The following is a 20,668-nucleotide window of genomic DNA, read 5'->3' as shown; positions in this document are numbered from 1 at the left end:
GGAGATGCGCCATCCGTAGCCAGAAGAACAACACCATCACAAACAGACAGATGAAGGCGCAAGGCATGGTAGTTGCGAAGGGGATCTGATGCCCGGCTCTCGGTCCTGTCCGGCCAACCCCGTTGAATAAAACCGATCACCTGACGCAGGACCGGGTCCCGCGAAGTAGCCGACGCGGCCTGCGAACCTGTAAGCGGAAAACCCTCGACCGCACAATGTTCTGCCTCATCAATGTGGAAACAGAGTAGTTCATCACGATCGAAAACAGGGTCAGAGGCCATCGGCAAACGCGACAACACGTCAGCATTGGCGTGCTGGGCCGTGGGGCGATAGTGAATCTCATAGTGAAAACGAGACAAGTATAAGGCCCAACGTTGCAGGCGGTGAGCTGCTTTATCCGGAAGCGACGCCGATGGGCTGAACAGAGAGACCAGCGGCTTGTGGTCGGTGATGAGGTGAAACTTAGAACCATACAAAAAAACGCTGAACTTTTTTAGAGCATAAATGATAGCGAGCGCCTCCTTTTCGATTTGAGAATAACGCCGTTGCGCATCGTTGAGGGTCCTGGAAGCATAGGCGATGGGTTGTTCCGACCCATCCTCATACTGATGGGCGAAAACAGCCCCTAGGCCATACTGCAACGCGTCAGTCGCCAGAACCAAGTGCTGACCCGGGCGGAATGTGGCAAGACAAGGCGCCGAGTGCAAATGAGCCTTCAGGTGGACAAAAGCCTGCTCACACTCGTCGGACCAACAGAAAGGAACGTTCTTGCGTAACAGCTGATGCAGAGGATGAGCTACCGCCGCCGCGGATGGAATGAATTTGTGATAATAAGCAATCTTGCCTATAACGCCTGAAGTTCTTTTACCGTAGACAGCCGGGGTAGAGCGGTAATGGCCGCAACATGCTGACGTAGAGGACGTATACCCTCACGGGTCAAGTGGAAACCAAGATACACGATGGAGGGTTGGAAGAACTGTGACTTGTCCAGATTGCACTTCAATCCAGCTGAATGCAGAACCCGAAACAGTGAACACAAATTGCGAAGGTGCTCCTCAGTGGAGGCCCCCATGACAACAATGTCATCCAGATAGTTTATGCAGCCGGGAACGGAAGCCGTGAGCTGTTCCAAAAACCGCTGAAAAATGGCCGGCGCACTTGCGACGCCAAACGGTAACCGCTGGTACTGATACAACCCACAAGGAGTGTTGATGACGAGAAATTCCTTGGAAGACGCATCCAACAGCAACTGATAGTATGCCTCCGATAAGTCAAGTTTGGAAAAGAACTGGCCCCCAGCGAGCTTGGTAAATAACTCCTCAGGACGGGGAAGAGGATAAGTGTCAATGAGGCTCTGAGCGTTGACAGTGGCTTTAAAATCACCACACAATCGCAGACTCCCGTTTGGTTTAGAAACCACCACGATTGGCGATGCCCATTCGCTGGAGGTAACAGGAATGAGAATCCCTGAAGCTGTTAAGCTGTCTATCTCAGCCTTGACAGGTGCACGCAACGCCACTGGAATAGGGCGTGCCCGGAAAAACTTAGGGCGAGCTGTAGGTTTAAGAGTAATGTGGGCTTCAAAATCCTTGGCACGACCCAGACCAGCAGAGAACACGGACGAGAGTTCAGAACACAATCCATCCAGCTGTTGATACGGAATACCCTCAGATATGAGGTGCACATCATCATCAATGGAGAACCCGAACAACTGGAAAGCATCATAACCGAACAGGTTTTCAGTGCCCACATGATCCACCACATAAAACGTGAGGGGCCTAACAACAGACTTGTAGGCAGTGGAAGCATCAAACTGGCCAACGATAGGAATTTTCTGTTTATTATAAGTTCTCAGATTTCACGTAACTGGAGACAAGGGAGGGGAGCCCAACTTCAAATGCGTGCGAGAATGAATGAGAGTTACTGCAGAGCCAGTGTCCACTTGCATGCGAATGTCTTTATCCAGAACACGAACAGTAACAAACAACTTATTTGTTTGATAAAGCACACAGTTAACATCCATGTCCAATGCCTCGTCCTCGCCGACAGGAACTTTAGGGGACTGACACACAGAAGCAATGTGGCCTTTTTTCCTACATGAATTACACGTGGCCCAACGTTTTGGACACGCGGCCCTGTCATGCTGTACGAAACAACGTGGTCAAGAAGGAAGTGCGGAACGAACCTGCTACTGTGGTTGGTGTTTCGCTGCGAGCGTGGCAGCCCAACGCGACGTTGTTGACGCGAGTGAACCGCCGCCACATCGTCGGTCCCCTAGGAAACAGGCAAATTGTCGAAAGTGGTCTGTATAGCGCCTACATCACACCACGCGTCTATTTGCGCACCAGCAGCGTGAGACACTTCAAAAGATTGAGCGATGCTTAGAACTTCCGACAACGACGGGTTTGGCAGTTGTAAGGCATGTTGCCGAACTTCTTTATCAGGAGCAAGCCGTAGAATAGCATCCCTAACCACTGAATCAGCATAAGACTCATGATGAGTGTCCGTGACAAACTGACATTTCCTACTCAGACCGTGTAGTTCCGCCGCCCAAGCCTGGTAAGATTGATGGGGCTGTTTACGACACCGGTAGAACGCCACGCGGGCGGCAACGACGTGGGTGTTTTTTCGATAATAGTTAGACAATAAGTCACACATTTCTTGGAAGAACAGAGAGGCAGGTTCCCGCAGCGGGGCTAACAGATAGCAGCTGATAGATCCGTGGGGAAATCTAAGATAGAAATAACGACTTACACATAGGAGCGTCGACAACGCCGAAAGCCAAGAAGTGTTGCCGCAAACGCTTCTCATAATCCTCCCAGTCTTCAGCGGCCTCGTCGTAAGGAGGGAACGGAGGTGGAGAAGAGGAAGACAGACGATGCGTAAGCGACGTCGACAACACCTGAATAGCAGCTGTCAGCTGTGTTTGTTGTTCAATGAGCGCTTGCATAAGCTGTTCCATGTCTGCCCCGACACGAACACACAAATCCACAACGCAGGAACAAAAATATCCGACCTCGTCGCCAAAAAGTGTTATAACCTTTAATCACTAATAAATTGCGTGGATTAACAAACGTAGAAACAATAGCTGGTTACATGCTATCAATTCCGTATCGGTCATTCGACTGCCGTGCCATGACATGCGGCCAGCGTCGTTCGTAGCTAGGTGGCGCTCCCGCGCTCAGCCGAGTTGCAGAGCGCCTCTATCGCCGTTTGCGCGTACTGACGTGGCGGCACTCTTAAATGTCGTGGCACTGTCACAACAAAGTCCTCCGCTGCCCAGTTACGGAGGTGGCATCGGTTCCTCTCCTCCCTTCAAGGCGACCTCATCCCCATCCCCCAGCACACCCGTCCCGAATCCAACTCCACTCCCGATGTTATTCTCTCCTCCCCCAACCTCCTTGGTCGCATTACGGTGGATGTCCTGGAGCCTATTGGTAGCGACCATCTCCCTGTCCTCCTCACCGTTTCAGACGGTCATCGCCCCCGCCCCGAACCTCGTACTGACCCTCCCCCTAAGTACATCCATGACTATTCCCGTGCCAACTGGAATGCCTACCGGGATACCCTCTCCACCCAGGTCGATAGCCACCCTCTCACCTATCGCCATCCCGATGATGTCACCCATGCCACCTCCTTTCTCCAGCAGACCTTGTCTGAGGCCGTGGAGGCCCACGTCCCTACTGTCGCCATCCACCCCCACCATCCTACCTTACCCCCACGGGCCGTCCTCCTCCTCCGTGAATGTCACCGTCTCTACCGTGCCTTCCTCCGCACGTGTGACCCGGACACACTACGACGCCACCGGCAACTCCAGCGACACATTCGTAATTTGCTTGCGGCTAAGAAACGCTGGGGCTGGCGACAGACATGCACCCATTTAAATGCTACCCTCCCTATAAACTCGTCCAAGTTCTAGTCCGCCTTCCGTCGCCTTACCGGAACTAAGCCCTCCCCCTACTATCCTCTTCTCCATGATGATCACCCCTTCCCTGACGCCCTTAGTAAGGCCAATCACTTTGCCTCCTACCTGTCTGATGTGTTTTCCATCCCCGATGATCGCCAGTTCGATTACTCCCTCTTCCCGGATATCCGCGATCGAACTGACACTTCTGTCCCTCCCCTCGCTCCTGGTTTCCCGTACTTGGACAACATTGCACACACGGACCTCAATACTCCTATCACTACACAGGATCTCATTGCTACACTCCGCACAAAACGCAACACCGCTCCTGGTCATGATCGTGTCACCTACCGTCACCTTCGTGAAGCTCCTGTCTCTTTTCTCTCCACCCTGGCCAGGCTCTACAATGTAGTCCTGTCCACCGGTTACTACCCCGACCTGTGGAAAACCTCCCATATCCTCATGTTCCTTAAACCCGGCAAACCGCCGTCCGCCGTCTCCTCCTACCGTCCCATCAGCCTTACCTCGGTCTTTAGCAAGGTCCTGGAATCTATCCTCACCCAACGCATCCACCAGCATCTCCGCCAGCACCGCCTCCTTCCCGTTACCCAGTGTGGCTTTCGGCCGTCCTTCTCTTCCGACGATCTTCTCCTTCACCTCACTCATCTCCTTTCCGAACAGCTCAATTCCCGTCGCCCCGCAATCTTCCTCTCTCTTGACCTCGAATGCGCTTATGACCGCGTATGGCATTCCGGTCTCCTCTTCAAGCTCCAAACCTTCGCCCTTCCCATTAACTATGTCCGTCTGATCGGTTCCTTTCTCTCCCGCCGTCCTTCCTATGTCACCATCCATAACACCGATTCCTACACCTTTTTCCCCTCCGCCGGTGTGCCCCAAGCATCCGTCCTCTCCCCCCTTCTGTACCTGTTGTACACGGCGGACATGCAGCCGCCGTCACCCCCCATCCAACTTCTCCAGTTTGCCGATGACACTGCCTTCCTTGCCCTTGCCCCCACCCTGCAACGCTCCCAACGCCTTCTCCAATCCCATCTTGACCGGTTCACCGCTTGGTGCAACCAGTGGTTGCTCAAGGTCAATCCTTCCAAAACCCAGGCGATCATTGTAGGCAAAACCACCCCTTCCTTCCGCCTCCTTGATTTCTATCTCACCATCTATGGCCGTCCCATCGCCCTCACTCCCACCCTTAAGTACCTTGGCGTCACCCTCGACCATCGCCTCTCCTGGACTCCCCATCTCCAGACCATCCAAGCCAAGGCACGTTCCCGACTCTGTCTCCTCAAGCTCCTTTCCGGCCGTACGTGGGGTCTGGACCCCTCCACCATCCTCCACACCTATAAATCCCTCATCCGCCCTATCCTTTGTTATGCCCATCCAGCATGGATCTCCGCTCCCCCTACCTTTTATAAATCCCTCCAAATCCTTGAACGCCATGCTCTCCGCCTCGCCTATCGCATCCATCTCCCCTCCCCCACGTGGATCCTGTATGATCTCATCCCCTTCCCCCACATCCTCCTTTTCCTCCCGTAAACTTGATCCTCCTCACCCGCTCGTATCCTCGATCTTCTCCCATCCCCGCCCGCTGCCGCGCCTGTATACCCACGTCCCGCCCGGTCTCCGTCTCTCCACCCTCCTTACCCTCTCCCAAGGTGGCTTCCACCAGCTCCCCCTCCCTGATGATGCCCTCCTCCCCTCCATCTACCCCTCCTACCAACTTTGATCCTCCCGCTCTCCTCCTGTGCTTGCTCCTCTGGGCACCCTCCCTCCCTTCTCTCCCTTTTTCCCTCCCTCCTCCTTTTCTCCCCCCTCCTCCCCCGGGCCTCCCCTCCGCTGTCCCTCTCCTCCTGCCCCCGTCTCCTCCACCATTGGCATCCTTTTTCTCCCCTCTCCCCCACCTCACCCCTGTTTCCCCCCTTGGCAGGTCCCCGGACTCGCACACGGTACGTGGACATTCGCGCGCCGGAGATCACCGCCATCAGTGTTTCGTGTGTGCCGTCGTGTTTAGTGTTCAGTGTTCACCGTCACACTCCCTCGTTCACCAGTGCCATTGTAATCTTCAGTGTTTGTGCGTCGTCTCATCAGTTAGCAGTGTGGATTATCGACGAGTGTGAACGGCTCCGTGTTTGTATCTATGTGTCTCCTGTTTTATTGCCCACCGTTCTGTAACTTCTGTGTCTTCTCCTGTTTTTGCTGCTTGTTTATTCTATGGCTGAAGAGCAGCGTAGTGTGCTGCTGACAGCCTGCCTATTGTACAGGCTTTAAAATAACAATAAAGTAAAAAAAAAAAAAAAAAAAAAAAAAAAAAAACAAACAAAGTCCACCCATGATCATCTTGCAGACACTTATTTAAGAAACTAGGGATATTCACAGTACCTTCATCATACACATGGTGAACATTAATAAAACTGACAAACTGCAGAGACAGATTCCTGACTGGAAATGGAGGAAAAGAGGTCCTTTGAACATATGTCTGGAAATACATCTTTCCCACAGTAGATGGTGTTGATAAATGAAAGATCCTTCTCCTCTAACCATGCATCATGTGTCCCTTGTCTGTTGCAGGCTGCGTAATTGAGGCAGCATAATGTAAGCAACATAATGGTCTGGTATCCATGGCAGAAACAAACTAAAATTGTGTTTGTGTGTGGTGAAGCAGATGGAAACGGTTGAGACGCAGCACAAGTATACCAAAACCATTGTCCAGTGTCCTCACAGACACCAACCACATCACCCAATATTTCAAGCCCTTTTTGGGCGTTTGTGTGAGAGGTGACATATCAGGCTAAAACTAAACAAAGGTCACTGCACTACGCATACCTTGATTACCAAAAAGCTTTTGATAGTGTACCCCACTCATGGTTACTACAGATATTGGAAATATACAAAGTAGATCCTAAATTAATAAAGTTCCTAAACATAGTAATGAAAAATTGGAAAACCACACTTAATATCCAAACAAATTCAAATAATATCACATCACAGCCAATACAGATTAAGCGTGGAATATACCAAGGAGACTCATTAAGTCCTTTCTGGTTCTGCCTTGCTCTGAACCCACTATCCAACATGCTAAATAATACAAATTATGCATATAATATTACTGGAACATACCCACACAAAATAACACATTTGCTATACATGGATGATCTAAAACTACTGGCAGCAACAAATCAACAACTCAACCAATTACTAAAGATAACATAAGTATTCAGCAATGATATAAACATGGCTTTTGGAACAGACAAATGTAAGAAAAATAGCATAGTCAAGGGAAAACACACTAAACAAGAAGATTACATATTGGATAACCACAGTGACTGCATAAAGTGATGGAAAAAACAGATGCCTATGAATATCTAGGATAAAGGCAAAAAACAGGAATAGATAATACAAATATTACAGAAGAACTAAAAGAAAAATATAGACAAAGACTAACAAAAACACTGAAAATAGAATTGACAGCAAGAAACAAGACAAAAGCTATAAATACCTATGCTATACCAATATTGACCTACTCATTTGGAGTAGTGAAATGGAGTAACACAGACCTAGAAGCACTCAATGCACTTACACGATCACAATGCCACAAATATAGAATACATCACATACATTCAGCAACATAAAAGATTCACATTAACCATAAAGGAAGGAGGAAGGGGATTTATGTAATAAAAAACCTACATTATGGACAGGTAGACAATTTAAGAAAATTCTTTATAGAACGAGCAGAAACTACCAAAATACACAAAGCAATCACTCATATAAATACATCGGCTACACCATTGCAATTTCATAACTACTTCTACAACCCTTTAGATCACATAACACCAACAGATACGAAGAAAATGAATTGGAAAAAGAAAACACTACATGGCAAGCACCTGTATCATCTAACACAGCCACACATCGATCAAGACGCATCCAACACATGGCTAAGAAAAGGCAATATATACAGTGAGATGGAAGGATTCATGATTGCAATACAGTATCAAATAATAAACACCAGATATTACAGCAAGCATATTATTAAAGATCCCAATACCACAACAGATAAATGCAAACTTTACAAATAACAAATAGAAACAGTAGATCACATCACAAGTGGATGCACAATACTAGCAAATACAGAATACCCCAGAAGACATGGCAATGTAGCAAAAATAATACATCAACAACTTGCCATACAACATAAACTAATAAAACAACACGTTCCCACGTACAAGTATGCACCACAAAATGTACTGGAGAATGATGAATACAAATTATACTGGAACAGAACCATTATAACAGATAAAACAACACCACATAACAAACCTGACATCATACTCACCAATAAAAAGAAGAAATTAACACAACTAATCGAAATATCCATACCCAATACAACAAATATACAGAAGAAAACAGGAGAAAAAATTGAAAAATACATCCAACTGGCTGAGGAAGTCAAGGACATGTGGCATCAGGATAAAGTTGGTGTTATACCGATTATACTATCAACTACAGGAGTCATACCACACAGTATCCACCAGTACATCAACACAATACAGCTACATCCAAAAAATATATACAACTACAGAAATCTGTAATTATTGATACATGTTCAATTACCCGAAAGTTCCTAAATGCAATGTAACATATACCGTACAGTTAAAAGGAAGTCACGCTTGATCAAGGTCCGCGTCACTTTCCATTTTCAACCAGACATAATGTCTGAGACAGGAAAGAATAATAATAATAATAATAAATATTCAGGAAAATCATTGCAGTTTATTATAATAATGCCTATTCTGCACAAATATACCTAAATACTAGAAAAAGCTTTACAATGATAAAGCTTCAAATTAATGCACTAGATGAGCAAATAATAAATGACTTTCATATGAGACTAGTGCATTAATTTGAAGCTTTATTGTCATATAACCATGAGCGATTGTGGGTGTAACAGATTCAGTCTTACCCTGAGCCATAATACTAAATATGGACCTTGAAATCAGCTCAACTACTTGATTTTCATCATTGCTGTTTGCTTGAATGCCCAAATTCATAGAAGTTTCTGTCACACAGTATGGATTACACACATCCTTCACAAACTTTCATGTACTGTCATATGCACTGTAATGAACCATTCACATCTTAATTTTATTATAGCTGTCTACATTACTTTTAATAGTGTGTATGTTTTGATTTGAATCTGTAATAGATACCTTGTACCCAACAGGCTTCCATCTGATTTAGACGACTCTTGAAATAAGTTTAGCTACATGTGGTTTCTCATACGCTAGCTCTTTTCATGAGTGATTCTTTGGGCGATCTTTCAGCTCTGTCCAGCTTAGAATTTGCACTCACAACATTGGGATTTTCTCTTTGTGTCATGCTACTTGGTTAATTAAAGATGTAGGTTATTAAAAAAATGATTAATACTGCAATTTCCTCACTGTACAATAAGCACTGCTTATAAAAGCTGTATGAATGACTACAGATTTTATATGGAGCATAAGCCCATGGTGATTCTAAATGAATGCTCACTTTGCACCTGTATTGCTGTACCTGGCATTTTGAATGATCCACCCTTGTTTCTGGTGCACTGCTATTCATTTCTTGTAGCCTCAACATGTGATCATTTAGTGTGTATAGCTTATGGCATCCAGTGGTGAGACAGGTAACTTTGTAGTGGATCTGCCAACTCTGTGTTAACACTGACTGTACCACAATGCTGTGCAGCAGGCTCGGGGCAATGATGTTGCATGCCATTATGCATAGGTGGTAAAAGGATGTTATTAATGGTGTACATTTTATCAACTGTGTGTTTTTTATCAAGATATGTAGATGGATGGAGGGCCTGTTGCACTTTGACTTTGTACAATGTAACACGACATCTTTATAAAAAAAATTCCGTAAAGTATATGAAATTTTGTATTTTATTTAAGAGGCAAAATTAATTGTAGTCTCTTCTCCCCCACCTAAATCATCTTCATGTTCTCCTCTTAGATTGGATTATGGCAGCATAAGAGTGTTGAAACCAGTCATTTCGGAACAATAAAGCTATTTATACTGTGATCATGGTGAACAAAATATGTTCTTCATCTCCTACTCCAGCAATCTTGCACTTTGTGTCCAGGTACACCATGGAGAGGTTACAAGTCTGTGTAGATGTCGAGGGCAACTATGTTCTGTGGCTGTGATTTCATTGAATTACAGCATCTCATCCCACATTTTATATTTGTGTTCTTTTATATTGTAAACATTTCTTTTGGGTTAATGTATTCCTTCCCAGAGATAATCAGTGACTTACAAACACACACACACACACACACACACACACATTTTTATCTATGTACTAGCCTTTTACCTATACTTTTGTCCACATACCTGTATGGTGCAAATACTGCACACATCTTCTCCTTCCCCACTGCCTGTCCATCTACTCCTCCCCTTCTCTCCATCTCCACCACCCACCCTCTCCATCCATCTCCTCCTCCCACCTCCTCATCTCTCCACCTCTTCCTCTCCCCTCTCTGTCTGTCTCATCTTCCTCCTTCCTCCATCTATTTCTGTCTCCCCTTTTCTCTGTCCATCTTCTACTCTGCCTCTCTCTGTCTCTCTCTTGGTCTGTCCATTTCCTTCAACCCATTCTCTCCGTCCATCTCATTCTCACACCTCATCTTCCATCATCTCTTCCCCATTGCTGTGTGTCCATCTTCTACTCCCCCTTTCTCCATCAACCGCATCCTCCCCCTCTCACTAACCATCTCTTCTCCCCCCACCCCTTTGTTCAGTCATGCCCATATGCCCATCCACTTGTATGGTCCCAGCAAAAACACACACACACACACACACACACACACACACACACACACACACACACATATATATATATATATATATATATATATATATATATATATATATATATATATGTGTGTGTGTGTGTGTGTGTGTGTGTGTGTGTGTGTGTGTGTGTGTGTGTGAACTAGCTGAGTATTTAGTTTTGTCCAGGTATGTATTTATTCCGTTAGTCCATCTCTATTTCTCCCATCTATTTGTCCACCTCTTCCATCCTCACTGTTGTCTCCATCTATCCATCCTCCTCATCATCCTCCTCCTCCTCACCATCATCATCCTACTCCTCCTCCTCACCATCATCATCCTCATCCTCATCATCATCATCATCATCATCATCCTGCTCCTCATCCTCCTCATCATCATCCTGCTCCTCATCCTCTCTGTGTCCATCTCCTCCTTCCCCTCCCTCTGTCTGTCTGTCTCCTTTGGGCTGTCCAACTGTTCTTCCCTTTCTCTGTTTTTCCTCTTCTCTGTCTTTCCATTCATCTCCTCCTCCATCCTCTCTCAGTCCATCTCTTCTGGCTCCTTCTGTGCCCGTCTGCTCCTCTTTCCTTTCTCTGTCCATCACCTCCTCCCCTCCCTCAGCCTCTCTCTCACTCCAACTCAGCCTCTTCCTTTTCTTTGTACATTTACCTCTTCCCCACACACTTTGTCCTCCTCCTCCTCCTCCTCCTCCTCCTCCTGCTCCCCCTCCTCCTCCTCCATATCTGTGCTCATGTTCTCTTTTGCTCCATCTGTCCATCTCTTCCTCTGTCTTTTATCTCTATGTTATCACTCGAACCCCAGTTGGAGGTTGCTGCCTCTTACCTTTAGAACATTTCTTTTCAGATTGTAATATGTATATGAGATCCAGTTAAAATTGATCCAGGAGTTTAGGTGGAGCTTTTTACCCATGGACTTGACAGAATGCATGCATGTCACATATATTTAACATATTTCACATATATTTATATGCTTATTTCTTCTGTATCTATTGTGAATTTCATCCTGCAGTTTCGTTTCATGCAGCTCTACCTCTATGAAGTCATATCTCCTCGACAACTTGTTGTACGATGATATAATTTTGTAGGTACATCCAGTGGCATATGTGAATACTGCCTGCGAGATTTGTTGTGAATAGAGTTATATCAGAGGAGTAATAAATTTAAACGTTATGCATGAAGAACAGTTTTTCATACATCTCAGTGATTAAGACGGTGTATCTACCGAACTGTGTGTCATACAATAATATAATTTTGCAATGTTATAAGTGAATAATGTCAGAAAAATAGCGAGCAAATACAGTTAGTAGTAAAGAAGTAATAAATTAAAATGGCATACTTCATATGGCAGTTTTACTGCATGAACAGCGAATATGTAGTAAGGGATAAACACTTTTACTTTTTCTTCATTTTGTGGGGATTGTCAGCGAGGGAAATTCTGGTAAAGGTTTGATATTATGTGTAAAGCTGGTTGCAACTCACAAAGTGCTCTCCTTCTTAAATACTGGACGCATAAAGTCTGAATTCGTGTGTCGTGAGCTACACTACTTTTTCACCCTATCCCACCTCTTTGCTAGGTATGTGGTTCTTGCCCCATAGTGCTTCTCTCCAGACAGTAAAGTGATACGCATATTAAGTTTGACTGAAATTCGTCCAGTGGTTTAGGAGATGTGGAATATAGAGACGTATCAATATGTACATCCATTTTTATAAAATGTATGGATACTATGTCACACGTCGATTTCACTACCCAAAATTTTATTTAGCTGAGATCTTACGTGAGGAAGTCACACGTAGTATACAAACGTTGAATATGAACATGCATTGAAAAAAAACCTACACTTTAGAAATAGAAGCAATTGTCAAGGCATGTTGCGACAATCAAACCCAGTAACAGATTTACCACGCCCACCATCAGTTTATGCTGTAGAATTCCACACACCACATATCAATCGACAACAAAGATATATCAGTAACAGTCCAGAAGCTCTTTCCACGTCTGGGGGCCCTCAAATTTAATTCAAATACATATAATGCTTATTCTGACCATGGGATAGTCAGAGAAAGTACAACACACCGTCTTCGTAAGAAAACTTCGAAAACATTTCTGTTGGAACTAGTTCCCCTTCTTTATACATGAAATTTGTGGACCAGGAACACGATCGGTTATTTTTGTTGGTTTACTAGAAGAAGAAAATCTGAGATCGCAAAACTTGTCAGATATCATGGTCTAAAAATATTCGTATACGGTGTTGACTGCATTATAAGTTGTAGCTTCAAGAACATAGCTGTTCCTGAACACTCATTCTCTTACTGCCATCATCTGTATTTCCCATACCCGAGTAGTGTTCCGATTAATACGAGTTAGTACATGTGGGATTGGCCTTCCTGTTTCCTGTTTAACAACATTCTTTCATGTACCAGTATCCGATCCGTGGCTGAGCAGTCTCCGTGTTTGACTGAGGACTTGGATAAGACCACTGGTATCACTAGTGGATTTTCCTAGATGAAAAGCATAGTGTGGTGAGCTGCTTGAAATAAAAATCGCAGATTTGACTTCAAAAGCTGACAGACAATTGTGCTGCCCATATGCTTGTCTGCAACAACTTTCCAATGATCCTTATGCTTGTGTCATGAAGAACAGTTTACTGTGTAGGTTTGCTTGATGGTGAGCATGACTGTTCACTAGCAGTCAGGGAGGACTGTTGGCCAGCCTACCTAAGCTGTCACACAGTGTTAGGTCCGTGGCAAGTTTTTTGGTGATAAAAATGTCGGTTTCAGATGCACATGCAGATGCTCATTGAAATAACTAAGTCTTCTAAGCACATAAGAACAATTCTTTCCTAAATGAATTATTTGAAGCAATAATTCTTTCTTTCCTCTGCAGTGGACACACAGTATTCATTAAAAGGAACTTTGGGGTTAAGTTCTAGCTGAGCAGTTCACTAGCATGGCTGCACGTGTGGCAACATCGGGCCTTCCAGGTTGTGAGATCAGATACAGACAGACCTGATTCGCCTGCACATGTAACACTCAGAGAACCTCACAAGAAAAATATCACCTGTGCTATGACCTGTAGACATGCGAAGGTCCCTCCAGGCAAGCAACCTAGCTATCAAAGGCGTCTGCTTGAGAGCCATCGCACAAGGCAACAAGTAAACTGAGCTAACAGTGGCGCTATTTTTAGTTATGTACCTAGGTTGGCACTACTTGGTCTATGACTCGCTGGGCAGAGGTGGCGTATGGTCCCTCATCTGAAACAATGGTATATCATGGCTCTAGGCTGTGTTGTGGTAGCTGGCTGAGCACTGAGTTCGGGGCTGTTGACTGCAGAGAGCACAAGGCGCCCTGTGTCCTATCGCACCCAGTAAAAACAATTTTGAAAAGTGTGGCTTACTGATGTTTGATGTGCAGATATCCTCAGAATTCTGAAATTCTGCACACAGTAAGTTATTGCATGACCTGCAACTAAATGTCATTACCATGTGCCTGTGGATATAACATGTCGCAGATCGGTAGTAACACACTTTAGCTGTCGAATGAACATTTATTTAAGCACAGAACAAGGTGAATACAACATGGCTGTAGAAACGTAGCGCTCTGCAAAGCTATAGACAAAAGTAAGTCAAAGATCCTCAGATCCAAAGATATGGCGCTTAACGCCAGAGGCGAGGGATATGGCGTCGATAAAGGTTTACCATACCCAGAAAACGATGGAGTTGACCGTAATCATCAAAAAGAGGCAGTGCGAAAATGGTTTCGACACTAGAATCCGTTGGTCAGAGGCCGTTGGCCAATACCATATGGCCAAAGAATGTAACAGATGTAGAACAGAGTTGAGATTTGTCATGGTTGATCACCATACCATTGGCCGCAAGAGCCGAACGAACTACATCGAGGTGAAACTGGTGATTCTCTGCAGACAAGGAAAAAATCAGAATGTCATCCAAATAAGCGAAAGGCAGAGGTAGTAAAATGGAATCAATGAACTGTTGCCATGTCTGCACAGCATTTTTCAAGCCGTAAGGCATGTAACTGCATTCAAATAGGCGAAAGGGTGTGATGATGGCTGTCTTCAGAATATTCGGCTGTTGCATGGAAATTTGGTGATACGCCTTCAAACAATCTAAGACAGAAGAACTTCGAGCCATGCAGTAACTGCGTGAAATCCTGGATATGAGGAATGGGATAGTTATCGATAATTTTCCGAGCATTAAGGGACCTGTAGTCACTGCATATTCATAGTGAACTATTTCAGTATAATTTTTATGGACTTCTTTAATTCGAATTTTCTCATGTACTGCATTTTTGAGTTCTGTCACTATTCTTGACAGGATTCGAAATGTTCTACATTCTCCGAACAGACCTGATTAAGCCCAATCCCTTCGAAAAAACAAAAACATTTTCGGGAGGGAGGGGGGCGTAGTTCGCGGTACAACATGGGTCAGAAGACAGGACTGTGGAAGAATATTTCGAAAGCCATTATTTAGTTCATTACCTTAGAAGCTGGTAAGGACACAAATAATTTCATCGCACCAACCAGTGAGTATTATGGTGGAATTCATCAACACTATTAGGATGAGTCAATGTATGCCATAAAAAAGAAAAACAATTAACCTTTCCTTCCTGAATGGTATTTACAAATGACTGCTGCCGACCGATGAAACACTTTATAAAGTAATCTATGGAACCATACAAATTTAACCCTTGTCATGATAGTTATGGAACGACGTTTTACATACTCATGTGTTTGTGCAAATAATTGTAATAACAGAGCTTCCTATGTGCCACACAGATATCTAGAGAGAAGTCTAAACAGTTTCTTTGCTGAGCTCGATAGATACTAAATATTTTCTTAGTTCTGACTGTAGCTCACACACTGAGCTAGACTACGTTCTTAATGCTAGACTTGTCGTTTTGCATTATATGTGAAACACAAAGCACCTACTAACAGGAGAGGCAGGGAAAGTCTTGCTGGGGCAGCGATACTTGGAGCTGCGTTCTCTCCAAGCAGTGCGGCGACTTAGAATTTCTCGCGTGGAGGCCATTTTCATTCCACGTCGCAGCCGCCCCGACTGCTCGTACTGCCAGTTTTCTTTCTGCGCCGCTGACCCAGTTAACTGCTGGAATAAACAGAGCAGTGGTTCCCACCCACTCTCGTACAGCACAACTGCAATGAAACCTGCGAGTAGCAGATAAAACTCAGACCATAAAATAAGTTACTCTTATAGTTTTTTTTCTTTTCATAGCTTTGTAGAGTTCAGTCGTAAGAAGTTGGTGTCAATTGAGGTGTGTATAGTGAAGAAGCTTGCAGTCGTCGTTTCTTCAATACTCATAACGTTTTGTTACAACCCTCATGCCCGTTATCGGAGGCGGATCAAGCCAATTTCTTAGCATAATGTGTTTGCCGTATATTCCCCAAAATTAAATTGCAAAGTCGAATACACAGGGTGGTCCACTGATAGTGATCGGGCCAAATATCTCACGAAATAAGCAACAAACGAGAAAACTACAAAGAACGAAACTCGTCTAGCTTGGCGGGGGAAACCAGATGGCGCTATGGTTGGCCCACTAGATGGCGCTGCCATAGGTCAAACGGATATCAACTGCTTTTTTTTTTTTTTTTTTTTTTTTTTTTTTACTAGGAACCAACATATTTATTACATATTCGTGTAGTACGTAAAGAAATATGAATGTTTTAGTTGGACCACTTTTTTCGCTTTGTGATAGATGGCGCCAGTTCTGACGGTATTTCCTTCGTGATACATTACCCGTGTTAAAATGGACCGTTTACCAATTGCGGAAAAGGGCGATATCGTGTTGATGTACAGCTATTGTGATCAAAATGCCCAACAGCGTGTGCTATCTATGCTGCTCGGTATCCTGGACGACATCATCCTAGTGTCCGGTCCGTTCGCCGGATAGTTAGGATATTTAAGGAAACAGGAAGTGTTTAGCCACATGTAAAACGTCAACCGCGACCTGCAACAAATGATGATGCCCAAGTAGGTGTTTTAGCTGCTGTCATGGCTAATCCGCACATCAGTAGCAGACAAATTGCGCGAGAATCAGGAATCTGAAAAACGTCGATTGCACCCGTACCATATTTCCATGCACCAGGAATTGCATGGCGACGACTTTGAACGTCGCGTACAGTTCTGCCTCTGGGCACAAGAGAAATTATGCGACGATGAAAGATTTTTTGCACGCATTCTATTTAGCGACGAAGCGTCATTCACCAACAGCACTAACGTAAACCGGCATATTATGCACTATTGGGCAACGGAAAATCCACGATGGCTGCGACAAATGGAACATCAGCGATCTTCGCGGGTTAATGTATGGTGCGGCATCATGGGAGGAAGGATAATTGGCCCCAATTTTATCGATGGCAATCTAAATGTTGCAATGTATGCTCATTTCCTACGTAATGTTTTACCGATGTTACTACAAGATGTTTCACTGCATGACAGAATGGCGATGTACTTCCAACATGATGGATGCCCGGCACATAGCTCGCGTGCGGTTGAAGCGGTATTGAATAGCTTATTTCATGACAGGTGGATTGGTCGTCGAAGCACCTTACCATGGCCCGCACGTTCACCGGATCTGACGTCCCCGGATTCCTTTCTGTGGGTAAAGTTGAAGGATATTTGCTATCGTGATCCACTGATAACGCCTGACAACATGCGTCAGCGCATTCTCAATGCATGTGCGAACATTACGGAAGGCGAACTACTCGCTGTTGAGAGGAATGTCGTTACACGTATTACCAAATGCATTGAGGTTGATGGAAATCATTTTGAGCATTTGTTGCAATAATGTGGTATTTACAGGTAATCACACTGTAACAGGATGCGCTCTCAGAAATGATAATTTCACAAAGGTACATGTATCACATTGGAACAACCGAAATAAAATGTTCAAACGTACCTACGTCCTGTATTTTAATTTAATAAACCTACCTGTTACCAACTGTTTGTCTAAAATTGTGAGCCATATGTTTGTGACTATTACAGTGCCATCTATCACAAAGCGAAAAAAGTGGTCCAACTAAAACATTCATATTTCTTTACGTACTACACGAATATGTAATAAAAATGGGGGTTCCTATTTAAAAAAAACGCAGTTTATATATTCTTTTGACCTATGGCAGCGCCATCTAGCGGGCGAACCATAGCGCCATCCGGTTTCCCCCTTTCCCCCTTCAAGCTAGACAAGTTTCGTTCTTTGTAGTTTTTCGTTTGACGCTTATTTCGTGAGATATTTGGACCGGTCACTATCAATGGACCACCCTGTATAGGTGAAGAAGTCGCATCCGCATTCTACACATTGTGAAAACTAATACAGAGCAAATATTAATAAAACCGACAAACTACGGGAACGTATTCCTGACTGGTAATGGAGGAAAAAGGTCCTATGAACATGTGTCCGGAAATGCAACGTTGCCATGGCAGATGGTACTACGAATGACAGTTCCTCTGACCACTCACCGTGTGCTCCTTGTGTGATGCAGGCTGTGTGACTGAGGGTGCGTACTGTAAGCAGCAAAACGGTCTGGTATTCAAGTCGGGAACAAGCAAAGATGGTGGTTGTGTAAGGTCAAACAAATGGATGAAGGTAGAGAGGCAACGCGGTTATAACAAAACAAGTACCCTCAGAGACGCTAGCCACGTCACATTACATTATAGCCCTTCTTGGGCGTTTCTGTGATCACGGGTCCTTCCAGAGAGACAAACATGCAGGGAGACGGCAGACTGTGCCAACAACAGACTTGGAGGATAGATTTCTACAGGAAACTGAGACGAAGCCTAGTACAAGCTCCAGGCAAGTGGCTCACCGACATGATGCAAACCAAAGTACAATTATGTGTATCCTGCATGACGATCGCTACTATCCGTATCACCTGCAATCCCATGGAGGCCAGTATAAACATCTGTAGTGATATGGATGCGATGCAGCTCTGTACAGTGTTCCAGGACGATTTACTGTCGTTGCATGTACACTGGCCACTTCCGGACACATGTTCATAGGACATGTTTTCCTCCATTCCCTGTAGTTTGTCGATTTTATTAATGTTTACCCTAAATCACTGGTTCATTGTAGAGCGTCACGAATTTTCATCGTTGTGTCATCTTGGGATTTGTTGATCTGTCTCGGCCAAAACATATCTAGAACTGTAATTTTTTTATTTGCTTTTGTCAGAATTTCTTTAGTTATAAAATAGCAAGGGTCCCCACAGTAATCTGCATGCTAGCTTCAGGGATACTAGCTCGCAGATGTCTGATTAGAAATTTCTGCTGGATTCATTCCCCTGTCTCCACATTTTAAGATCTCTACGTTGTACGAAATATTGTCATCCAACTCTGGGAAAGCTACGTAATGGGCTCCTTCATGCACTGTTTACCGAGAAGAGAAATTTTAGTCATCGAATGACTTCCACGTAATCGAAACACTTAAATAAGGAATATCCGTAACATATGTTGTATCACTTGAGGAAGGCAACACAAATATTTCAGGATGGCCCCTGTGTACGGAAACAAAGTTTCCACAAACGATGGTGGGCAAGCCCTCTTTAATGGTGCCTTATACCTTATTTAATATCATTCAATATTCAAAGGAAAGAGGTGTGTAGTGAGACAACGCCTGTTAATTTATTAAGTGATACATTTCGTAAAAATTTGTGAGAAATTTCATAAATATGAGGGGTTACCGCCACTAACACAGCTTACTTTTATATGTATTGGCAAGTAAGAATCGTGTAACAGTGCTTAGACTTGACTCCACGTTGAGCAGACTTCCCTGCTCCGTTAGAGGAAAGTATTGCAATAATTAGTAAGAAACGTCACGGCGTTTATTTCTTAGAGCTCTCTGACGTCGTGGAAAAAATCTTCACGATACCAGTTTTAAAGAGGATGGCTGCTTCAACATCACGGCAATAAAATGTTATGAGTATCAATAGTAATTTACTGAATCCTCTGCGTAATTGTATGATATCACATTTCGGCAACTTGCACAGTTTACGAAATACAGGAAGTGTCGACAATAGATCCATACTCACCGAGCCAAATATCTTTAACTTCAGCCTTAAAACGAGAAATGCCTCACGAGTATCTCTGACAACTGATAAAGTGTTCTGGGCGTGTAGGACATCAGCGTACAACTCCTCCTGGTACAACTTACGCACGTTAGCAAGACTGATAGGGACCATCCTTGAGACATGGACTAGCTGTTTCAGGCTGTTCCAGATCTTTTCAACGCGGCTCAAACTCGTGGGGTTCCAGGATCATTCCAGACGTCTGATGGTCCCTGAAATTCCTGACGCACAGCAGACAACAGTTTCACCTCAGTCAATGAGAAGATTGTGGTCTGCAAAAACAGTACTGATGATGCAACTACTGTCTTTACGAAGACAGGTACGTAACAAAACCGGGCAGACCATCAGTACAGTGTAATCAGCTCCCAATGTCGTTACATATCGCCTGTGTCAAAGGATCAATTCACAAGAAAACACACCAGCGCCGTAACCTCGCAGAACCTCCTACAGCTTTCATCAAGAGCAGAGGAACACGTCGCTCATTGTATTCCAGCCTTATAATACCGTTTTCTAGATTCTCGAAAGCGAAACCTTTGGCTCGAAGCACTAGTTATAATAAACCAAAATCTCTTGTCAAAATTTTCATTTCGTTACAAAAGCATAGGCGGAAAGGAAGTATGATCAAATCCAATCCTAATACTAGAAGTACTTAGGAATTATTCGGTATGGCTGTCTTCAAGACAGTAATTACGAACATATCAAAACGTGGGTTCAACTGTTCTGTCAGAAGAGTTAGGTTACCAAGCAAAAAATAAAAAATAAAAAAACCTTAGCAGTCACAGTGTATAGTTCGCGTTTGGAAAGAATGTTGATAGTGAAAGATTC

The sequence above is a fragment of the Schistocerca piceifrons genome, chromosome 1, assembly GCF_021461385.2.
Source record: "Schistocerca piceifrons isolate TAMUIC-IGC-003096 chromosome 1, iqSchPice1.1, whole genome shotgun sequence".
Lineage (NCBI taxonomy): Eukaryota > Metazoa > Arthropoda > Insecta > Orthoptera > Acrididae > Schistocerca > Schistocerca piceifrons.
Note: the sequence above shows the minus strand (reverse complement) of the source record.